Consider the following 20,382-nt stretch of genomic DNA (forward strand, 5'->3'; position numbering starts at 1 on the left):
CTTGTGCCCGTCGGATCGTTGTCGAGAACCATTTTCACCGGGTTACTGTCCGACATTCTGGCTACGTGCCCGGCCCACCGCAGTCGTCCTTTTTCGCGGTGTGAACGATGGATGGTTCTCACAGCAGCTCATGCAACTCGTGGTTCATTCGCCTCCTCCACGTACCGTCCGCCATCTGCACCCTACCATAGATGGTACGCAGCACTATTCTTTCGAAGTGCGCGTTGGTCCTCCACGAGCATCGTCCAGGTTTCGTGTCCGTAGAGGACTACCGGTCTAATGAGCGTTTTGTAGATTGTCAGTTTGGTCCGGCGGCGAACTCTATTCGATCGGAGCATCTTGCGGAGTCCAAAGTACGTACGATTTCCAGCCATTATGCGTCTCCGAATTTCTCTGCTGGTATCATTTTCGACAATCACCAGTGAGCCCAAGTACACAAATTCTTCTACCACCTCGATTTCGTCACCACCGATGCAAACTCAAGGTGGGTGGTTCACATTATCTTCTCTTGAACCCCTTCCTATCATGTACTTCGTCTTCAACGTGTTGATGACTAGTCCAATCCGCTTAGCTTCTCTCTGCAGTCTGATGTAGGCTTCCTCCATCTTCTCAAAGTTACGTGCCATTTCTATGTCGTCGGCGAAGCCAAATAGCTCAAATAGCTGGACGGACTTATTGAAAATTGTACCACTCGTACTCGTACTCGAAGGGACTCGAGAATGCCCCTGAAACTCGAACTACGCTCATCACCCGATCCATCGTCGCTTTGATCAACCGTTTATCCGGAAATCCCTACCTACCTGTGCGTTCAACTTTCCCTTTGTTCTCCTATCCACATTCCTTTCCTTTTTGTTCACTTCCTTTTCCGTCAGGTGTGTGATGAAAAAGGCGGTGAAGGCGATGGCACAAATCTCCCAAATTGAGTTGAACGGGCCCCTGGAGCCCGGAACAATTTAATTAAAAACGGTTAGCAGTACGGGGTTGGACTTTCCTTAAGAAGTGTATGTGAAGAATTATTGTCCCTCAAAAGGATGACCTTGGAGACCCATTCGAGGTCTACTGAATGAAGCCACTCGTCACGTTGAAAGCCTTCGCTATCTAGAGCAGGAAATGACTGGGGTATCGGAACACATAATCGTGTATCTGATCATCTTCGCCCTAGATAAGTCCACCCGGAAGGCCTGGGAAGGCACCCAGAAGAAAAAAGAGCTTCCCAAATACTCACAGACCATCGATTTCCTGAAGTCCAGGTGCCAGATATTGAAAAATTGCGAAGCAGCCATCCATTCAACAAATCCCACAGTGAAGGCGAAGCCGCCATCCCAGAAGAGCCATGCAGTTTCTGCTACAGTTTCGTAAGCATGCGAGATTTGTGGTGGCCCACATCGAAACATCCAATGCACCGCTTTGGATAAACTGAATCCCTCTAGGAAGCAAGAGAAGATTCGAGTTGCAGGGTTTTTTTTAAACTGCCTGTTAAAAGGGCATTGCTCCCGAGAGTGTCCATCCGATAAGGTATGCAAAAAGTGCCAGCGCTGGCACCGCACGCTGCTTCATGACGATGGGGCACCCAACCAAAATACGAGGTCCAATGCTTCCCTTCCCAGGGAGCCAGTGGTAGGCCTACCACCGGTGCCGGCTGAATCGAAGTCCAAGACGGTACTGCTGCTTACCGCAGTGGTGCAAGTGTATGACAAAAATAATTGTCCACATCCATGCTGCGTCCTATTGAACAGTGGCTCCCAGGTGAATTTCGTAACCGAAGAAGTGGTCAATCGCCTGAGTTTGCCGAAGCGACCAGCTAACGTCCCGATTACTGGAATCAACGCGTTGCGCACTCTGATCCGCAACAAGGTAATCCTGAAGATCAAGTCCCGAGTTTCCACCTTCCTTACCAGTATCGAGTGCATAGTAACACCAAAGGTTACAGGCACGATTCCGTCGTCCAAAATCGACATCAGCCACTGGAATATCCCCGAGGGAGTTGTTTTAGTCGACCCCGAGTTCCATACACCAGATAAGGTGGACCTATTGATCGGTGTGGAAATGTTCTTCGACATTTTGAAGACAAGCCAATTGAGCCTAGCGGATAATTTGCCACTTTTACGAGATACCTTTTTCGGGTAGATCGTATCTGGTGTTATCGTCGAGCCTTTAAGAGCCAACGTTGCCTTAAGTGAACCATGCCCCCGTGAACGACATCGAGCGAATGATGCAGCAGTTCTGGCAAATCGAAGAAGTGCCAGACGTTTCCAAGTTTTCAACCGAAGAGTTGGCAAGCCCATTTCCTTTCTACGTATCAACGCGACGATTATGGACGGTTTATCGTACAGCTACCATTCAAGGAAAACAATGACCAGCTAGACGACTGCCGCGCCCTAGCGCTCAGGAGTTTTTATGTTGAGTTTCTCCAGGAGTACGAAGCACTTGGATACTGTCACGAAGTACTCGAAACCGATGATCCGTTAAACCAACTGGTAGACTACTTGCTACTAGATTACTTGACTACTTGATTACCAAGGTTTGGGAGGATGAGGTTCTGCCGCAGGAGTGGATGGAAGGTGTCGTATGTCCCATCTACAAAAGGGCGATAAGCTGGACTGTAGCAACTACCGCGCAATCACATTGCTGAACGCCGCCTACAAGGTACTCTCCCAAATTTTATGCCGCTGACTAACACCAATTGCAAGAGAGTTCGTGGGGCAGTACCAGGCGGGATTTTTAGAAATGCCGCGAATACAACGTGCCCACACATCATCTATTTATCGACTTCAAAGCCGCATATGATACAATCGATCGGGACCAGCTATGGCAGCTAATGCACGAAAACGGATTTCCGGATAAACTGATACGGTTGATCAAGGCGACGATGGATCGGGTGATGTGCGTAGTTCGAGTTTCAGGGGCATTCTCGAGTCCCTTCGAAACGCGTAGAGGGTTACGGCAAGGTGATGGTCTTTCGTGTCTGCTATTCAACATCGCTTTGGAGGGAGTAATACGAAGGGCAGGGATTGACACGAGTGGTACGATTTTTACGAAGTCCGTACAGTTATTTGGTTTCGCCGACGACATTGATATCATGGCACGTAACTTTGAGAGGATGCAGGAAGCCTACATCAGACTGAAAAGCGAAGCTAAACGGATTGGACTAGTCATCAACACGTCAAAGACGAAGTACATGATAGGAAGAGGCTCAAGAGAGGTCAGTGTAAGCCACCCACCACGAGTTTCTATCGGTGGTGACGAAATCGATGTGGTTGAAGAATTCGTGTACTTGGGCTCACTGGTGACCGCCGATAACGATACCAGCAGAGAAATTCGGAGGTGCATAATGGCTGGAAATCGTACGTGCTTTGGACTCCGTAAGACCCTCCGATCGAATAGAGTTCGCCGCCGTACAAAACTGACTATCTACAAAACGCTCATAAGACCGGTAGTTCTCTACGGACACGAGACATGGACGATGCTCGTGGAGGACCAACGCGCACTGGGAGTTTTTGAAAGGAAAGTGTTGCGTACCATCTATGGTGGGGTGCAGATGGCGAACGGTACGTGGAGGAGGCGAATGAACCACGAGTTGCATCAGCTGTTGGGAGAACCATCCATCGTTCACACCGCGAAAATCGGAAGACTGCGGTGGGCCGGGCACGTAGCCAGAATGTCGGACAGTAATCCGGTGAAAATGGTTCTCGACAAAGATCCGACGGGAACAAAAAGGCGAGGTGCACAGCGGGCAAGGTGGATCGATCAGGTAGAGGACGATTTCCGGACCCTCCGCAGACTACGTGGTTGGCGACGTGCAGCCATGGACCGAGCTGAATGGAGAAGACTTTTATGTGCAGTACAGGCCACTCCGGCCTTAGTTTGATAATAAATAAATAGACTACTTGCCGCACCACGCGGTGTTACGACCATCAAGTTCGAGCACGAAATGTCGTGTCGTATTCGACGCCAGCGCCAAGTCATCTTCATCCAATCTCTCCCTGAACGAAGTGCTACAAGTAGGTGCAGTAGTACAGAATGATCTCCATTTCATCGTCCTGCGGTTCCGGAAATTCAAGATTGCCTTTTCTGGAGACGTGTCAAAAATGTATCGCCAAGTGATGCATGCGAAGCAAGATCGACGATTCCTGCGGATCTTCTGGAGATCTCACCCGTCGCAACCGCTGCGGGTCTTAGAACTGTGTACCGTTACCTACGGTACAGCATCGGCACCGTTCCTAGCCACAAGGTGTTTGCTGCAACTGGTAGAAGAAGATGGCGATGCTTTCCCAATTGCCTCCACGCATCGTGAAAGAAGCAACCTATATGGATGATGTGCTATCCGGCGCAGACTCGGCAGAAGAAGCCATCGAAGCGCAACAACAACTCCAGCAGCAACTTCAGCGAGGTGGATTTCCCATCCACAAGTGGTGCTCGAACTCTGAAGATTTTCTCAACCGCATCCCCGAAGAGTATCGTGAGCTGAAAATGACAATGAAAGAACGAGGAGTGAACGATGTCATCAAGGTACTCGGTTTACTTTGGGACCCGGGTGCTGACGCTTCGTTCATCGCCAACCATCCGAAGCCGCCGACTGCAGCCGACCAGCAAAAAGTGACGAGTAGAATAAAGTACTCGGAGATCGCCAAGTTCTTCGATCTGTTGGGATTTCTGCCGCAACCGCGAAATTGAATGGCATTTCATTCCACCCGAGAAGCTAACCACCGTCTTGATTGAGATCGAATCGGGGTTAAACTCACGACCATTGTTCACCATTTCTAATAATCCTGCGGACCCGCTGGTGATTACACCGGCCCACTATCTGATCGGTCGTCCGCTCACTGCCATAGCCGAGCCATCGTTAGAGAATATTCAAGCAACCCGTTTGACTAGATGGCAACACCTCCAGCTCATGCGTGAACATTTCTGGCGTGCGTGGAGTCGGGAATACCTGAACACGTTACAACCAAGGAAAAAGAATCTTCGAACTGAGGCGAACATCCGGAAGGGTATGGTAATTCTCCTACACGTGCAATAAACTCCTATGACGTCCTCACGCCTATGGAGCGGACGTCCTAACGTCCCTAACCAGCTCACCTCGTTCTTTTTATCTCAGGGTCGCGTATGACCTGCTTAGGGGAAGCACGATACCAAACCGAAGCGGACAACCACAAAAGTAAACCAAATTCCATGCAGGGCTAGTACTTGAATAAATAAGATATACTGGTACATTTTAATTCAATTTTATTTGTGATTTACTTTTCTTTTCTCTCATTGTTAGGCTAGTGTTTTGTTAGTAATAACGTTGCGGCCGTTTGAGGAAGTGAGGGGAGGCATACCTTTGTAATTCGATCAGTGATCGCATGCGAGGAGATCGGTGTGCGATACAGGCTTGTACCGGGTCGGCGACGATTTGGTCCGGAAATACCAGACGATTGGGGGGGATAGTTCTTGCTGCGTAGTCTTCGAAACTGGAATCGCTTACGTTCGGCCGCACAGGCTAGTGCCAGGCTCCTTTCCGTCTCGGCACTGGTATTGCATACCTTTGCATTTTGGCCGATGAGATGGGCCACCGCTGGAAGGCCAATCGATTTCTCCGGCGGTAGATCCCAGGGTCAAATCAATTCCCTTGACTGGGTCGATTCGTCCTTCGGCGTCGGGTGATATTCCTTGGGCTTTACCGTGCCACGAGGGGGCGTTTTCGGTGGAACTTCGTACGATGGATGGCTTCCGGTATGATCCGGGTTGGCAAATCCGAACACGTGCCGACAAGCACTGGAGTGAAGGGGGAAGGTACTATAAGCAGAACGAGCCGAACGAGGGAATGTGATACACAACTAGAGGAAAGTATAAACACGTGTGGTACATTCGAGTAGACAGTAGAGACTGATTTATTTGTCAAAATATACACGGTAATATTGTATTACTCACTTTTACTCTTCTAACTTACCCAGTGAGTGGCTTGCTCTTCACACCCCTCCTCAAACCAATCACGCTTCGACTCCCATGAAGACTCGATGTTTCATAAACGGCACCGTTGGGAGACCCTTAGTGAGTAGGTCTGCCGGTTGTTCAGCTGTCGGGATGTAGCACAACTTTACTTTACCTGCTCGAACGCACTCCTTGATGAAATGTAGCTTCACTTCAGTATGCTTTAATTTCTTTGACGGTCCATCCGACTCTGCTATGGCAATCGTAGATTGATTGTCTTCAAATATGGTTGCAGGGTGACGTTCACGAATATCCAACTCCACAAACAGTTTACTAGTCCACAAGACTTCACAAAGGCAGTCAGCCAACGCATAGCACTCGGCCTCAGTTGAGGATAGCGCCACTGTTCGCTGTTTCTTGGTACTCCACGCTGTTGTAGCTTCATAAATCTGAACCAGATAGCCAGAAACAGAATGCCGATTATTAATCTCGGTAGCCCAATTAGCATCAGCGAACCCTACTATCTGACGGCAAGAAGCATCCTTTTTGGTGTACAACAGCCCGTATTCCTTGGTTCCTCGCAAATAGCGAAGAATTCTCTTTGCATGTTTCCAATGTTCTTCTCCGGGATTCGACTGGAACTGGCTAAAGTACGAAACGGCGGCACTTATGTCTGGACGAGACGTCACCATCAAATATGTCAGGCATCCGATCAGTTCCCTGAACGGTTTGTCCAAATTTTGTACCACTTCCGTTTTCTTCAGCTGTAGCCCTTGTTCCATCGGCGTTAATGATGGCTTGCATGTATCCATTCCAAATCGTTTCAGTACAGCATCAACGTAATTCGGCTGGCTCAACTTCATTTCACACTTTGCACGATTTCTTTCAATCCGTAGTCCTAAAAACATTTGCGCTTCACCCAGATCTTGCATCTTGAATTCCGTTTTCAGCAATCTCTTCACTACCATCACTTCTTTAAGGTTCTTTGCAATAATTAGGACATCGTCCACGTAGAGCAGTAGATATACTGCACCAGATTTGCTCACTCTCACATACAAACAATCATCCTCTTCGCATCGCCGGAAACCGCATCGTATAATGAACTCGTGGAAACGATCGTTCCACGCCTTGGACGCCTGCTTCAAACCATAAATGGATTTGGTGAGTCTACATACCTTATCCCCCTCCTCAAATCCTTTAGGTTGGCGCATGTAGATGTCCTCAGTTAGGACTCCATTGAGGAAGGCGGATGTTACGTCCATCTGGTGTACATGAAGATCAAATTGGTTGGCTAGAGCAAGCATCGACCGTACAGTTGCCATTTTCACGACCGGTGCGTACGTTTCTGAAAAGTCGAAACCGAATCGCTGCGTGAAACCCTTGGCTACTAAACGCGCCTTCCGTTTTTGAATCGAACCATCCAGCCCAAACTTAAGCCGGAAAACCCACTTGCAGCCCACGGCCTTCCGACCGACTGGCAAGTCTACCAACTGCCAAGTGTTATTCTCAGCCAATGACCGTAACTCCTCGTCTATGGCAAGTTTCCACTCCGGCCAATCATCCAGTTTTCGCAGCTCTTCAATGCTGTCAGGAATATTTTCGACATAACTTTCCGCGTTAAGTGCATAAGCTACACACAAGTAGTCATCCAATTTAGCTGGAGGTTTCCTAACTCGTTCACTACGACGCAAACATGTTCCCGCCTCGGTTCCCGCATCGTTGTTGTTCTCGTCCTCAGCTGCATCGCTATTCTCTGAGAACGACCCATCTTCCGCTTCTCTAAACGCATCGTCATCAGAATCCTCAACATTTTCCGGTTCGTCAACTGGACTTGTAAAGCTTCTTTCGGATTCCGCACGATCAGGAACGCTTCTCGAAGAAAATGGGCCAAGCAGTTGACCCTGACTTGAAGACGGACCAAGATTGTCGGTAGCCACCGGTTGGCAGTCGAGTGCTTTAGCGCTTTCTCCTCTACCACAACGTCACGAGCGATGAAAATCCGTTTGCCGTCCCACAAACGGTAGCCGCCACCACCGTATCCCACGAAGTGACTAATCTTGCTACGACACTCTAGCTTGCTTCGCTTCTCCTTCGGAATTAGGCTGTATGCTTTGCTTCCGAAAATTCGCATTCTTGACACGTCCGGCTTATGCCCATACCAAAGCTCATATGGCGTCTTGTTAGTTGTCAGAGCTGCCGTAGGACTCCGATTAACAATATAGACTGCCGCCAATACCGCCTCGCTCCACATTTTACGATCCAGTCCTGAATCTGCAATCATTGCCCTGGCCTTGTCGAGAATAGTGCGATTGAATCGTTCACTGACCCCATTTTGCTGCGGGGTATATGGGACCGTGAACTCCACTTGGATACCTTTACTCCTGCAAAAATCAGCAAACGCTTTCCCTACGTATTCCCCGCCGTTATCACAACGCAAACGGCTTAAACTAGTGTCAAAATGCGCCTCAGCCATAGCTACGTAGATTTTAAAGCAATCGAACACCTCATTTTTCGTGCTCAGGATATAGGCCGCACAAAAATGGGAATAATCGTCTGTGAAAGTTACAAAATAGCGCTTACCATTCCATGAAGTCGGGATCATCGCACCACAAACATCGCTATGCACTAACTCCAAAGGCCTAGAGCTACGGGGAAGCACTAAATCCTGGAAGGGTTTACGCGTCTGCTTACCTTCCATACAAGGACGACATACGCCGCCGCTGTTTACAGCTTCCTTTTGCAACGACAATCCTTTCACCATATTTTCCCGAATCACTTTCACTAAGCCACTCTTCCCGATGTGCCCAAATCTTCGGTGCCACAGTTCTGCACAGTCGATTGTCTTATGCGTCATAAGCACTTCAGAGTTTGCTACTGGTATCACGTCAATGTCCAGTTCGTAAAGCCGATCTGATCGACTTCCCATACACACAACCTCGCCATCTCGCTTGATGACCGCGCTGTTCTTGGAAAAAATCACTTCCATCCCAAGCTGCCCCACACGACGGATTGAGAAGAGGTTGTAGTTCAAACCCGGGACGAACAATACGTTATCGACAACGCACTTCAACCGACGTTTCCCGATTCGCGCAACGATATCCACTTTTCCTTTGTGGTAACTTTGGAGCACTTCACCAGATGCAATTTTAATCATCACAGGCGCATCTAACTTTTTGTACGTCACGGAGGTACTCACTTGAACAGATCATGTGATCTGACGCACCTGAATCCAAGATCCAGCGAAATTTACTGTTATTGTCATCACACTTTCCGTTTTGTCAACACAACTACTGACAAACGTGACTTCCATTTCACTAATGTGCGCTTTTCCATTCTTTACACTTTTGTTTTCATTCTTCTTCGACTTCGTAATGTCGAAATCGCGGCGTTGGTAGCACTCCGACCGTTTGTGCCCCAGTTTACCGCACGCAAAACACTTTATTTTCGATTTAGCACTTTTCCCGGCGAACGCCGTCGAGCCGCTACTTTCTGCTGTGTCGTCATTATGCTCCCGTTTCACACTTTCACTCAGTAAACGAGCTTTGACGAACTCGAGCGTACACTGCGCTGGTGACAGTGTTTCCAAAACGGTCACGAGTTGCCCATACGATTTTGGCATGGTTTGAAGGAGATAAAATATCACTAGCTGCTCCTGCAGTTGAATCCCGGCGGCATCCAGATCCCGCACCATCCGCTCGAATTGGAGCAGGTGCACTTGAAGGGAGCCGGTTTCCTCGAACTTCATTGCTGACAGCTTTTCAGCAAATAAAACTGCCCGGAAATGCCCTTGCGAGCAAACGTATTCTCAAGCGTCGTCCAGATTTCCAGCGGGGATCGCTTACCCTTGATGTACTCAAGTTGCGAATCCGCAATGTTCCGGACCAGCACCGACTTGCACTTTACGTCCTTTTCTTCCTTTCTTGCAGTTTCTTATCCTTCGCGAGCTTCACATTTTCACTGTCAGTAGCCAACACATGGTACTGCACTACATCTTCCGCCTTCACACGAATACAATCGATGAGATCCAGCTCTTCCAAATGTATTTCCATTCGGAAGCTCCAATTGTTGAAATTGGCTCCGTCGAAAATATAAACTTTCCTTTCTTCCTCCATTTCACCTCAATGACAATCAAAACAACAGCAATGAAAATTCACTCGACCGATTTACAACTGAACGACCGCACGGACAGAAGAAAACAAATTCTTTTCTTTGTTCTTCTCTTCGAATCGCACCGATACTTCCACGTGTAATCAACTTTTTCGAAGGCACACTTTTTCAGAAAAGGGGGCTCGGGCTATGCTGGGGCCATAACCTATAAGCAGAACGAGCCGAACGAGGGAATGTGATACACAACTAGAGGAAAGTATAAACACGTGTGGTACATTCGAGTAGACAGTAGAGACTGATTTATTTGTCAAAATATACACGGTAATATTGTATTACTCACTTTTACTCTTCTAACTTACCCAGTGAGTGGCTTGCTCTTCACAGGTACTAGGGGAAGCAATGACACATTCAGGGCTTCCCTTTTACTGAACCGACTTCGATGGGCTTCTCTAGCAGGAACCAACGCTTTGGGACGCCACAGGGAAAATATCGACGTTTTCTGGGCTCCTCATCCACGGAAACAACTTCGGGTACCTTCCACGTGGAGTGACCGTCCCCTTGTCACAGCTAGAGCACGGTTCTACACTTGTTTTCCCGGAACCGACCGCTTATACCTTCGGTCCCTACGATTCCTGGTCCTACGACCTCTTTTCCGGATTCACCACCCGAGACACTCCGATTTTGCGACACGAGACCAGAGACACACGTTCCGGTTTTTTTTCCTTTTTCTTGTCGTGGAAATAACACGTCCGTTTGCTTTCGAGGTCTCCTTTCAACTCCCCGTCCAGTCGGCCTTTTTTTCCTTTCCTCTTTCTCCATTTTCCCCTCCAACCGGAATTCGTGATGACATCTCTTTATTCGCCCGTCCAGGGGTGATTCGTCGAATGTTAATCGATACACACTTAAGGTGGAATAACCGCTTAATGAGCTTGTTATTCCATCTTCGGGCTACTGCATGCATAGTCTCACAGTATATTTTCATATTAGCATTCGGTTAGTAAGTACCGTACTGTGCAAAATATAATGAAAATTGGTCACAATTGTTATCGTCGGTAACACACGATCGGAATCATCCTCCTTTACCCTGGCGGCGATGGCTTAGTCCGAGTTGTCGACGTATTTACCGTAGGAGCCACTTTTCGTCGTCCCATAAACAATGTATCGGTACTACCCATTGACGACAATGTGTTCCGGATCCAACGAATCATGATGAGCCTTGAGTACCCTCAACCGGGGGAGTATGTTCCGACCCCTTCGGAAGCGACGCCACTTAAACTTAATTCGTCCACACGACTACCAACACCCCATCTGCAAGCTACACGTTTATGTTTCTTTCAACGACGATGACAGCAGAGACGGGGGGGTCCGTAGAGTAGTTGTCTACACGTCTGACTCTAAATCAGATGGTCATGGGTTCGATTCCCACCACTGGTGGAGGCAGAGGTGGGGCACCACGCGATGCAATCACACCATTGTTCTCGAAGGCTATTGTTCTTGCGCTTAGAGGTACCCCACCAAAAAACAAATGGCTGGCTCCGCCAGTGATTCCCACCCCCTCCACACCCTTTAAATATTAAAGAGGTGCTAGTCTATATGACTTTAAACGAATGCAAAAGTCTACGGACATAAAAACAAACGAATTATAATTGTACGACAATTAAAAAAATACAATACAGCCGATAAAGAAGAGCATCCCGGATAAAAAATATCATTAAAATATCATACATTTTATTGTTACACCACCATTCAAAACATAATTTTCACGATTGAATATAATGGAATTTAAACAATAAAATCACATGAAAAATAATGGTTTTCCACGATAAAATAAATGGTAAATGAGACTTTTACAATAAAAAAGGGGGGTTGTTATGTATCTTTACAATAAAAAAATCGAAAATTTTCCATACAAAAGTCGGAGCAAAACAATTGATTTTACGGTTCTTCAATGGGATGATTTTGAGCGACAAAACAATAGAAAACATTGTGTTCTAAATGTTTTGAATTACTTTTTCTATTGTTTTACAGTAGAAAAACAACAGGATTTAGAATACATTATACTCCAATATTACAACAAAAATACAATACAATTAATTGTTTTTCAAATTATTTTATTTCCAATTTAATTTTAATTAAGTTCAGACTTAATTTTTACTCATTCTAACTTGCTATGCTGTTACTTTGACACGGGTGCATAAACGCTGAAAGTCGACAATGACGCAGTCCGCTATACTCGTTAAATACGCCGTAACTGCTGCTACTAGAGAAGGGGATTCGATTTATCTCCAATGGCTTATTTTCCTTGCACAGGTGGATCGAAGTTGAATATAAATATAAACCTGTGAAAAATGTAAATTATAAAAGAATATCAGTTTTATTAGAAAGTGTACGTCGAGAAGAAAAGAAAAAAATTACCTCCCGTTTGTGTGATTGCCCAATGATAGCTACTGAACGGTCTTGAATCAGTGAAGGCAGCGAGCAGCAATATTTTATCATAAGCTTGATTTCTGAAAAGGAACAAGTTACCAAAAATGTTTCAAATTGCTTTGGCGATCATCAGGTGTTATGATGATAACACTTTTTTTTTGTTGATCGGGATGAACCACTGCGTGCATTACAGTCGTGATTCGCTGGTTGGCTTTTAATCATTTTGGCCTCCGCTGGTTGGACCATGGCCCAACTTAAAAGCATTCATACATCAAAATTCAATGCAAATGCCGAAAATGGGTTTTGACGTCATTATGGACATCATTTGTGATGTTCAAATTGGAATCCACGAGTTCAAATTGGTGTCAGTTGACCCATTGACGAATACATAGACCGAAATGTCCGGTACAAAGCCATCAGAAAATCAGGCACCATGTCTTCTTCTTCATTTTAAAGAAAATACCCCTCGTGGGTGACGGATTACATTATATAAATATTTTACGAGCGCTGACTTACCCCTCTCGACGTTTTGACAGTTTGTCTGTTTGTTTTTCTCCCTCGCCTTGCGTCGTCGTTTCGGTTTCGGTTCCGCCGCGAGTTCATCCCCTTTTTACTACCCGCATTAAGAAAGTTGCACCCGGTTTACGACCGTTCTTTGGGCCAATTTCTAAACAGAACTGCAACTTTTCCTCATTGATGATGACTGTGGAATTCTGGCCATGTTGTTCCCCGTTTTGAATCTTTGCCACGCACACGAGTATCACGTTTGGAAACAATTGAATTTCCCTATCATTCCTGAGATGTTGCGACAACGCGAGATAATCACAATTAAAGATGTTTACCGCCGCGGATGATCCGATCGGAAGAATCTACCCACTTGTATTGGCGTGCGAATGTTATTTTGGTAAGCCTGCATAATTTTTGGAGGATTTTTTATAATCAATAATTATTCATATTTTTTTCAGATCGAATAGCTCAAAGCAAAAAAGTCTCGCCCAAAAATGATCTACAACTCGTATTTATTTGGTACTAAATGAATAATTGTCGGTGAAAGCCAAAGGTCAAAACCAGCCAGTTGAAGATAGGGTCAAAACCAGCCGCATGCATCTATTCTGTGTGTTCCAGCACGTCCAGCTCTACCGTCCTATTTGGAAGACACTCAAGCACAGGATTACCACCAGCCGCACACTTCCAGCTCCGGTTCAGCGAGTACTAGGTCCCGATTCTGTACTTCCAGGGTGCTCCATGATCGATCGCACAACATTAGTATTTCTATCGCATGTTTTTTTTAAATAAAGATTATAACAAAAACCGAAATTATACTATACCATAAATACTTTCATTCTGTTTTTTTAATTGTTATAAAAAATAAAAACAATCTAACATAACCTTGAAACCATCTTCAATTCCAAAGTAATCTGAACAGTCATAAAGCTTACTTATACTACAGAACGATTTTTTCAAAGTTGTACTATCTCCGTATTGTTGGATTGAAAACGTGTGGGGTCAACCAGGCGAACAGCCATTTAGAATGACTTTTAAACTATTTAGTATAAATTTATTTCTGAGTGTACCAATGAACTAACCAATCAATTAATTAATCGAGCAACTAACCAATCAACCAACCCACCAATCAAGCAACCAACCATTCAACCAACTAACAAATCAATCAAGCATGCTATTAAACAACTAACCAAGCAAGCTATTAAACAACCAATCAAGCAATCAACAAAAAAACTAATTTAACTTACCAGCCGACCAACCAATCAAGCAACCAAATAACCAATCCAGCGTCCAACCATTCAAGCAAGCTACCAGTTAACCAACCAATCATTCATTCAAGCAACCAACAAAACTAATCAACTAACCAGCCGATCAACCAATCAAGCAACCAAATAATCAACCATTCAACCAAGCAATCAATCAACCAACAAAACAACATCAACCAACCAATCAACCAAATAACCAATCAATTAAGCAACCAACTAACAATCAGCCAATCAATCAACAATGAAGCAATCATCAACCAACTAACCCAGCAATCAACCATTCAAGCAAGCTACCAATCAACCAACCAACTAATCAACCAAATACCCAACCAATTAAGCAACCAACCATTCTACAAACTAACAAATCAAGCAGCAACCCATCAACCAAATAACTAATCAATCAAACGACCGTCCATTCAAGCATGCTACCAATCAAGCAACCAACCAACTAATCAATCAATCAAGCAACCAGCCAATTAGCCATCCAAGCAACCAACAAAACAACTAATCAACTAACCAGCCGACCAACTAATCAAGTAACCAATCAATCAACCAGTCAAGCAACCTATCAATCAAATAACCAACCAATCAACCAAATAACCAACAATTCAAAAACACCTTAATAAAGATTTAAAAAAAAGGCAAGCTACCAATCCTAGCAAGCAATCAAGCGCAACGAACCAACTAATCAACTCATCAAGCAACCAATCAACAATCAACCAACCAACTAATCAACCAACCAATCAAGCAAGCTACCGATCAACCAATCAAGCAACCAGCCAATAAACAAGTTGATTGATTGGTTAGTTATTTGGATGATGGGTTGGTTGGTTGCTGCTTGATTTACTTTTACAAGGAAAATATAATGGTAAATTTCACCCATATTTGGGTGATTTTTTACTAATTTTATCGGGAGAATCTTTACAATCCAAATTAAGATAATCTTACATTTATTTTGTTTTGAAAAAAGGGGCTTTAATTGGACATATTTTATTTGTTTTTATTACAACAATATAATAATGTATGATTTACATTTCAGTTATAGTTTAATGTCATTGGTTAGACTGGGATCATCATTAATTCGCCCATTGGCGCTATTCCTTAACTATCTTATATGCCATATATGGTCATAAATACCAATTTATATTCTCACTACATTGCATAGAAAACATATTGAATCTACAATCGTTAACGTTAGATCTTAAAGATCTCAGACTTCTTAAGCACTAAAAAATCGACGGCCCGGTGGCACTCAACAATTAGTTCATATAGCTGCCAACAAGGTTACTGTTTTGCTTTCCAACGTCACTTGTCAGTTCCTGCTTCCGACACACAAATGCCGCCAAGGCCTTGCGGCTATAACAAAATTGGTCCATAGAAAAGATATTTTGGTTACCAGATAAAGATTGCCGCTTCGGTTCCCTTTATTCTGCTGTCCGTAGCATGTTGGGTACCAAGCTATAAAAACGTATGGATTTTTCTTCTTTGACATTTAGCCAGCAAAAGATGTTCCGGACAGCGACGACAGCGACAATCTTTATCTGGTAACTAAAGTATCTTTTGTCCATAGTGAATCGGCCCTGGAATCGGCTACACTCTTGAGGCCACGAATATCAACGAACCATCAATAGACGCCTTAACGATGGCAACTTTGATTTCGGTGCGGAATTTTATTCTTCAGGTAGCAACATCATCAAGCGATCCGTTTCCGCCCGGTGCCGTTGATCATTCAATCCAACGCAAATATAATTACGGCTCCATACCAGGATCACTTCCGTTCACTTGATGACTCCGAAAGTAATTCGCATCGGATGGAGATTTGAACGGAAAATCCAACTGCAATACAAATAAAAAAATACAGCCATGCTTTAAAATAAATCCAGAGTCTTGCGCGTATTACTTCCGGAAAAAATACTCACCGATCAATCCGAATGAATCCCGGAGTTGAGTGAAATCCCGGAGCACTATATTTTTTTGGTTCTATAATCCTAGTTCTGAAATATTACGGATCTGGACTCCTTGATGGAATTCTTGTTGATGATCATAGGAAGAATCAAACTATGTATAGGAAAACAAAGAAATATAAATTCGAGCGTAGGTAAATATATAATCTATTTTGAATAGCCCATTTATTTTCTTTAGAACTACTTACGTATCATAATGCACTTGATTGAAATTTAGACAACAAATTATTAATAAATCTGTCTCTGGGCGTAAATAAAAATACTTGTTTTGATTATGCACTTAGATGCGATCTACACTGTACCACCAAAGTACTCTCTAATGGGTGAAAAAGTACCCATTATGAAGTTAAATACACTAATAAAAATCCACACATTTTTATTGGCAAAAATCTAAAGAAATTTACAAATAAATTTTATGTGTGCGTAAATTACCACCCACTATAGGAAAATCCACATAAAGGTTATTAGTTAATAAGGGTTATGTGTGATTCCACATATATGCTATGCGAATTCACATAGCCGTTATGTGGGAAATGCTATAGTCAAAATTTATGTGTGCCACACATAATGGATATGATTGGATTTTTGTCAGTGTAGTTCAACTCATTAAAAGAGTAAACAGGTGCCAAATCTGGAGAACCTGTGCGGTGCTCATTTGTTTATAGTCATCCGGCTCCCGGTGATTCAACATCCGGAGGATGAATTTTTCAAGGTAATTTTGATACTCTCAGTTAATGCTTTTCTAATCTAACTGATTATTTTCCATATACTATAGCAATCGAATGACGACGGGAATAGCCTTCGCACTGACCACCACTTTCTGGAATATCTATGGGAATATTCTGGGATCTATATGCAATATGGTACGCGATCCGGCATAAGGCAAAAAAAATGTAAACAAATAAGATAGTGTGGGACTCGGAGCTCGGTAACCATATCTTCACTACTATTAAAATTTTTGCTTAAATAAAGAATTATTCAATGTACCCTATGTAAATGAGTCGCTTGTTTTAATATTACATAATACTTAATTGAAAATATAAATAATTTTTTGTAGATGAACAAGAGTAAAAAATACCCATTTTCGGCAGCCTGGCGTATTGAATAATGAGTAAAATTTACTCCTAGATTTGACGTATAGGCCTTTTACTCAATAATGAGTAAACGCTGTTTACTCTTTTAATGAGTTGAACTATTTAACTTCATAATGGGTATTTTTTTACCCATTAAAGAGTACTTTGGTGGCACAGTGTACACTGTAAACTCGGCAATACCCATTAAAGAGTTGAAAAGACCCATTTTTTCATGAGATATGGAGCTGTCAAAATAATGAGTACTTTGAAATTTTTGATAATGTGTACTTTTACCTCATTTGGGAATAAAAAGATTTTACCCATTAATGGGTGAAAATCTACTTGAGTATTTTTGTGAAAAACAATCGAGAGGAAAAGCGGAGAAGCTGAGCGAGCTGTACGAGATTTCGTGTGGATTAAATGTAAGTTTTATTTTTGCTCAATTCAGTTTTTTACGTTATTTAAGGAAATTAAATCATTTGGTATTGCAGCTAACGGCGATGGTCACCGGAGAGGATGGGATTCCGCCTCCGGATTCCAAATGTTGGGGTCACACAGGATTGGTTCCGCGATGAATGATAAAGTCCGTATCTATACCGCACACCCGTAAACCGTTGGATCCGGTGATAAAAAGAAGCCTGTTTGGTATAATTTTTGGAACCGCCTTAGTGATCATATACAGTTGGGAAAGATGAGTGAGATCCCAATCCATCAGTGCAAAAACAATACATGTGTGTACACATGTTATAGTTCATGTATATTATAATGCCGTTTATACTTTTAATAAACATTACGATTATATTCCCCAAAAATAATTGCTTTTACTATTCGACTGATGGAATATTTAACTCGTATTTAATTCTTGTAGCTGTTCCTAAAAACAATAAGGGGTAAATTTTACACATTTTCCAGGAAAGCTGTTGTTCAATAGTGGGTAAAAATCACTCGTCAATCTGACGTACGAACGGTTTACTCATTAATGAGTAAACGACGTTTACTGTTTTAATGAGTTGAACTATTTAACTTCATAATGGGTACTTTTTTACCCATTAAAGAGTACTTTGGTGGCACAGTGTACACAAAAATGGAAATGACAACTGTTGTCAAACTGACGTGATTTGAATTGAGGGGCTTCTCAATGGTCGAGTGATTGTAATAATTGTAATCCGTCACTCCCCAGGGGTATATAGTGGTGCCCGAAAAAATGGCCACCACTCCGTCTATGTATTCGTCAATGGTTGACCCAACTAACTAAAAAACAGAATTCGTTAGTTGGGTCCAGGTTGTGACCCAAGCAGCGAACCGCGACTGTACATTGAACTTTTGTTGTATAACACTTAAAGTACCTCGATTCAGAAGCCAGTAAACTACCGCTTGCCCAGCACCAGAAACAGTAATGAAAAGGACACTACTTGCACCATCTTCTTCTTCTTCTTCTTCCTTGGCATTACATTCCCCACTGGGACATTGCCGCCTCGCACCATAAAGTTTCATTATTTTTTGCCTTTCTACTAATTATAAACAAAACTGTACACGCTCAAATGAATCCATCCATTCTCCGAGTGAAATGATTAGCAAAAGAGTTTTGGTTCCCTTTAATTTTTTAATTCAAATTTTTATTACATAACATTTCTAGACCTGCAATATAAAAATAAATACTTGAGAAACGGGATAATTTTTTGTTTCATTTGATAAGCAAAGCTATTGTTATTTTATTGTTTTCAATTGTAATTTCATCAATATGATAAATCAATGAAATATTCCAAAATTATATTATTTTTTTAAGGACTGATTTCCTGATCATCCAGACAGAATGCTTTTATAATTTGTTCAGTTTTTAGATGAGCAATACTAAACAAAAGCGAACAATAAAAATATAATAGAATGTATGGGTAACATTTAAATCTATTGTACTTTCAATGTAAGTACAATAAAGATCTTTTACAACCGCGAAAATTTTACAATAAGCGTACAATAGTTTGTATTGTTTACCACACAATCTATTGTATTTCAATGAGTTATGTCATACAAGTTAATGTTAATTTCTATCCGGGATGATTGTAAAATCCATTGGAGTATAAATAGAAATAGGTGGACATATGGCCTGCGATGCCGGTCCAGTTAGGTGGGTGGTGCACAAAAGAAAGCACCACCCAAACAGAAAGAAGAAGAAGAAGACAACAGAGACGGCAGAGTACTGTTAGTTTTTCTTAACCAAACGAAGCGCAAGCCACCGAAGAGCCATGGACGAATTCAGTTCACTTTCACCCGTACACTCGATCGGTAGCTACAGTGGCTGTGCCAAGAAAAAATTATATTATTTTAAGCTAATAAATGATTTGTAGCTCTGAAGTGCGGTCGTGTTTTGAACTCTTGAATTTGGGCCTTGCCAACCTATTGATAAGCCCGACCTCCCGTCGCAGTTTTTGTACAAAGATGAAACAGCCCGCCCTAGTGTTCTCCCCACCCTGTTTGGGGCTCGAACAAGAAGGAAGGAGAATGACCGACACTGAGGCCATTGATTCAGGGAGTCTCAGCATAGCTCAGGCCATACTTACCCAATTATTACACATGTATGTTGTAAAATGGCGCATACGTCACTTCTTCAGATTACGGCAGTACACTACCATTCAAGGCTAAAAGACACGATGTCCGTTGGATCACATGCACATGCGTAAAATCAGTGTGTCAATGCCAGATATGTGAAATGGCACTAAAAAAATTTCAACATGTTATACCACCACGACAGGATATGTCTTTGGCGTAAGCTCACCCATCACATCAAGATCACATATCCGAGGGGAGGGAATTTCTGAAGGATTTTCAAAAGAATTTATCGAAGAAATCCCCGCAAAAATTCCAGAATGAAGTCTCGAACGAATTTCCAAAGCCCTGGAAGATTTGGCATACATTAATTATTTCGGAAATAAGCCTAAGAAATTCTAGGAAAATCAGTTTTTTTTTTCAGAGCAGTTTTTGCGATTATAATTAAATTGCAGGGAAAATATTTGATTTGGTGCGTAACGTACCCTATCTCAACTCCGCCAGTGTACGAGACCCGCCTGACCACTGATCAAAATATCATCTTATTCAAAAATGTTAACTGTCATAAGACGAGTTTAGTACTTT

At 43.2% G+C, this 20,382-nt stretch overlaps 1 long non-coding RNA gene across 1 annotated transcript; it reads right to left on the reverse strand.

The window, feature by feature from the left end:
• Positions 1-15,190: 15,190 nt before the first annotated feature.
• On the reverse strand, positions 15,191-16,485 carry LOC134223258 (uncharacterized). The gene is made up of 3 exons (XR_009982498.1): positions 16,369-16,485; positions 16,136-16,274; positions 15,191-16,052 (listed from the first exon to the last, which is right to left on the reverse strand). It is a non-coding gene; the product is annotated as an uncharacterized LOC134223258 (long non-coding RNA).
• Positions 16,486-20,382: the final 3,897 nt, after the last annotated feature.

This window comes from Armigeres subalbatus, chromosome 3 (assembly GCF_024139115.2).
Source record: "Armigeres subalbatus isolate Guangzhou_Male chromosome 3, GZ_Asu_2, whole genome shotgun sequence".
In the NCBI taxonomy this organism is placed as follows: domain Eukaryota; kingdom Metazoa; phylum Arthropoda; class Insecta; order Diptera; family Culicidae; genus Armigeres; species Armigeres subalbatus.